The 4,819-nt window shown below is 44.5% G+C and overlaps 1 long non-coding RNA gene across 1 annotated transcript; it reads left to right on the forward strand.

Moving 5' to 3' along the window:
- The first annotated feature begins 2,756 nt into the window (after positions 1-2,756).
- On the forward strand, positions 2,757-4,547 carry LOC147321676 (uncharacterized). Its single transcript, XR_015130877.1, has 2 exons — positions 2,757-3,259; positions 3,990-4,547. It is a non-coding gene; the product is annotated as an uncharacterized LOC147321676 (long non-coding RNA).
- The last annotated feature ends 272 nt before the right edge of the window (positions 4,548-4,819 follow it).

Raw genomic sequence — 4,819 nt, forward strand, 5'->3', positions numbered from 1 at the left:
CCTCAAGGCGCATCATAGATACAGAGAAAAAAAAAACAACAATCATATGACCCCCTAAGAGCAAGCACTTTGGGAACAGTGGGAAGGAAAAACTCCCTTTTAACAGGAAGAAACCTCCGGCAGAACCAGGCTCAGGGAGGGGCGGCCATCTGCTGCGACCGGTTGGGGTGAGAGAAGGAAGACAGGATAAAATGATATAATAATAATATATTATTATTATTAATAATAATATAATAAAAATACAACTCAATGCTTTGTAACATAACCTTTGTTGGCAATAACAGAGGTCAAACGTTTACTATAGGTCTTTACCAGGTTTGCACACACAGTAGCTGGTATTTTGGCCCATTCCTCCATGCAGATCTTCTCGAGAGCAGTGATGTTTTGGGGCTGTCGCCGAGCAACACGGACTTTCAACTCCCGCCACAGATCTTCTATGGGGTTGAGGTCTGGAGACTGGCTAGGCCACTCCAGGACTTTCAAATGCTTCTTACGGAGCCACTCCTTTGTTGCCCGGGCGGTGTGTTTTGGATCATTGTCATGTTGGAAGACCCAGCCTCGTTTCATCTTCAAAGTTCTCACTGATGGAAGGAGGTTTTGGCTCAAAATCTCACGATACATGGCCCCATTCATTCTGTCCTTAACACGGATCAGTCGTCCTGTCCCCTTGGCAGAAAAACAGCCCCATAGCATGATGTTTCCACCCCCATGCTTCACAGTAGGTATGGTGTTCTTGGGATGCAACTCAGTATTCTTCGTCCTCCAAACACGACGAGTTGAGTTTATACCAAAAAGTTCTACTTTGGTTTCATCTGACCACATGACTGTGGCGTGAATAAGGCACGGCGGGACCACGGAGCAACGTTCAGAGCCAACTTTATTTAATTCACGTCACACCACACACACACCAACCCCTGAGTCCCCGTGTTATAACACGGCGGGCGTGATTGCGGATGCCGTGCAGGTGCGTCCGCACGGCACCGCAGACCACGCCCCACCACAATGACATTCTCCCAATCCTCTGCTGTATCATCCATGTGCTCTCTGGCAAACTTCAGACGGGCCTGGACATGCACTGGCTTCAGCAGCGGAACACGTCTGGCACTGCGGGATTTGATTCCCTGCCGTTGTAGTGTGTTACTGATGGTGACCTTTGTTACTTTGGTCCCAGCTCTCTGCAGGTCATTCACCAGGTCCCCCCGTGTGGTTCTGGGATCTTTGGTCACCGTTCTCATGATCATTTTGACCCCACGGGATGAGATCTTGCGTGGAGCCCCAGATCGAGGGAGATTATCAGTGGTCTTGTATGTCTTCCATTTTCTGATGATTGCTCCCACAGTTGATTTTTTCACACCAAGCTGCTTGCCTATTGTAGATTCACTCTTCCCAGTCTGGTGCAGGTCTACAATACTTTTCCTGGTGTCCTTCGAAAGCTCTTTGGTCTTGGCCATGGCGGAGTTTGGAGTCTGACTGTTTGAGGCTGTGGACAGGTGTCTTTTATACAGATGATGAGTTCAAACAGGTGCCATTCATACAGGTAACGAGTGGGGGACAGAAAAGCTTCTTACAGAAGACGTTACAGGTCTGTGAGAGCCAGAGATTTTCCTTGTTTGAGGTGACCAAATACTTATTTTCCACCCTAATTTACGAATAAATTCTTTACAAATCCTACCATGTGGATTCATGGATTTTTTTTTCACATTCTGTCTCTCACAGTTGAAGTGTACCTCTGGTGCAAATTACTGACCTCTGTCATCATTTTAAGTGGGGGAACTTGCACAATCGGTGGCTGACTAAATACTTTTTTGCCCCACTGTAGGTTGCCATATAAACAATGGAGACACACTGTAAACAACAATGTAAAAAACAACAAGTCCTACTGTATAAATGCTGCATTAAACATGAAAGTTTTATACAATGTCACAAAACTAGGCAGCTGGGCAACTTTCCTAAGCACAACAATAATGCATCTCTGCGATGCTAATTGATACAGCCTTCTTCAAATGTGGCCAAAAAAATGACGCAAAACTCAGTCATATGTCTTCCGCACACCCAAGTGCCCTGACCTATCATGAGCTAGGTTCAACACCTGACCACGATACTTTGATGGAATTACTACCTGGAACACTGGATCCCCCCCCAAAGTCCTCCCCATGGGGCACCCACTTCCTCACCAGAACACCATCCTGCAAAAAATAGCCAGCCACACTTTTCACCTCCAGAGCTGACAACACAGACTCCAACTGCCATTCCAAGGATGGGTCAGCCCTCTGCGCACTCATCAACTCACTGCGGGGCACATCCAGAGGCAAAGCTGGCAAAGTCAGTAAAACAGGTTCATCCTTAACAGCGGCTTCTGTACACTCACCTTTACTTATTGCCCGTGTAACAGCACAGGCCGGGTAAGAGAAGTGACGACTGCTGGCACTATCCAACCGATCTAACCTGGAAGGCGAATCCGTAACTACTAGTGCTGATGACACCTTTCCCCACACCTGACCTCCGGCCAAATCATTACCTAGAATGATATCCACCCCTTCCACTGGCAATGCAGGCCTAACCCCCACTAAAACCTCACCAATTCGCCCTCAGTGTTCAACCTATGCACCGAAACCGGAACCACCATTATCCCCATTCCTCGCATAAGGATCTTATCCCCAGTAGCTGTCTCATCTGAAAGTGGGAGAATGGACCCCACAGCATAAGAGTTGACAGCGCCAGTGTCTCTCAAGATCCTAACTGAGACTTACGGTGTGTTCACACCGAACGCGATGGGCGCGTGAAAAAAGCCCCAAACGCCCCTAACTTGACGCGTGCACATTCGCACCTCTACGCGTGTCCAAGAAAAATCCATCGCGCCCCAAAATATCATATTTTAACGCGCGTGAACCGGAAATGTGGGAGGGATGTGGGAGGAAGTTTTGCAAGACCGGTATCTTTGCAAGATGGCAGCTGTCGAGCTAGCGCTTGAAGAGAGAGTCTCCCTTCTCTATTTACTGTGGAGAGCAGAGTAGCGGCGTAAAGGACATCCTTGCCGTACCTGGGTCCATCAGGTCCTCCAGAGGCGTGAGCAGTTTGGTGAGTTTCACCACTTGCTCCAGGAGCTGCGCCTGGATGACGGCCGATTCCAGCGCTATCACCGTCATTCACTCGGCCAGTTTGAGGACCTGCTGTCCCGCGTCGGTCCCAGCATTGCCCGCCTAGACACCGACTACAGGCGCTCAATCCCACCTGCAGAGCGCCTGTCCGTCTGCCTGAGGTTAGTAAAAGTGTTTAATACGTAGTCCTTTATTGATACCTGTGCTAATATATGCTAAACCATCCATTTATACACTGCTAACATGGATGTGCTATGCTAACAGTGAATGCTCTCGGTGTTTGCTGATATCAAACTGTAGCATTAGGACCACTGAGTTAACCTTTGTAGTGATGCTCACTCCTTTTTATTTAGACCTGGTTTAATTCTGGGATAGTTGAATATTTGTATATAATCCCTGCAGCTGTCAGACTCTATAGCAGGGGTCACAGCCTTTATTAAAACAGAGTTAGATAAAACTGTGAACAGTTTGATTCATCTCTAGTTACATGGTTCTATCTTGATAAGCTGTCTTATCACAGATTAATTTTTCAAAAATATTAATGATTTAAGCAAGGAAAGGGCTACATGTCAACATACAACTCTTTATTTCTATTAATGTCTCACTTCATTCCTACCTGATTGACATGTTTAGGAATTATGAGTGATTGGCTCACTGTAGTTGCGAAAGTTGCTACCAATCAAATTATAATATGTTAAAGTTAAAACAAAACACAACTGTTTTAGATATTATCTAATATACATTTTGTAATTATCCTTATAATTACAAAATGTTTTATGTAAGATTTAAGTTTTGTGATTAAATCTGACATCACCAAAGTATTTTGGAATTTGAATAATGTATTTTGTAACTGCAGTACACATAATACTGATTTTGAACAATTTTGTCCAGGTTCCTTGTCACCGCGGACTCCTTCAGCACCAAGCGTTCAGTTACAGAGTCGGTGTGTCAGATCACCCCCCAGGCAGCGACGGCCATCTGGGACTGTCTAGTGGACGACTTCATGGCTGTGCCTTCACCTGGAGACTGGCGGTCCATCACAGAGGGACTCCAGTAGCGCTGGAACTTCCCTCTGTGCTGTGCAGCTCTGGATGGGAAGCACGTCCAGACAAAGGCACCCCATATATCATATAGGAGACACACACATTGATATACACTAAATATTTATTTCATTTCTTTTTTGTGGTGCCCAAATTTATGCACCTGCTTGATTTTGTTTAAATAATTATTGCACACTTTTTGCAAATCCAGTAAACTTCTTTTCACTTCTCAAATATCACTGTGTGAGTCTCCTGTATGATATATTTAACTGACATTTTTTTATTGTAACAACCAACGATTTATACAGGAAAATGATGTCTATTAACAAGGTTGCCCAAACTTCTGCATCCCACTGTATTAGTATATTTTGTCATTAGTATAATATGAAATAAATTCTACATGTGTCAAGTCGTGTGCCAACATTTGCTGTGTAGTAGAACTGAGACATTAGTCATTATAAAAATTTATTTGAAATAATGTTAAAATTCTCACACAGAAATACATTAAACATAAATATATAAAATATAAGTAGCGAGCGATACAAAGTTATCTCGGTTGTTTGGATGATTATATTCCAGCTTGATCCAAAAGTATGCAAAAAGAAATATGCGCATATTCAGTGAAACTGGAACAGGACGCAACGCTGTAAACAGCCTGAGTGTGTTTAACAAACCGAGGTT

This window comes from Aulonocara sp. 'chitande type north' Nkhata Bay, linkage group LG9 (genome assembly GCF_057382095.1).
Source record: "Aulonocara sp. 'chitande type north' Nkhata Bay isolate Kocher_YH1m ecotype deep benthic linkage group LG9, A_spYH_male_GT1.1, whole genome shotgun sequence".
In the NCBI taxonomy this organism is placed as follows: Eukaryota; Metazoa; Chordata; class Actinopteri; order Cichliformes; family Cichlidae; genus Aulonocara; species Aulonocara sp. 'chitande type north' Nkhata Bay.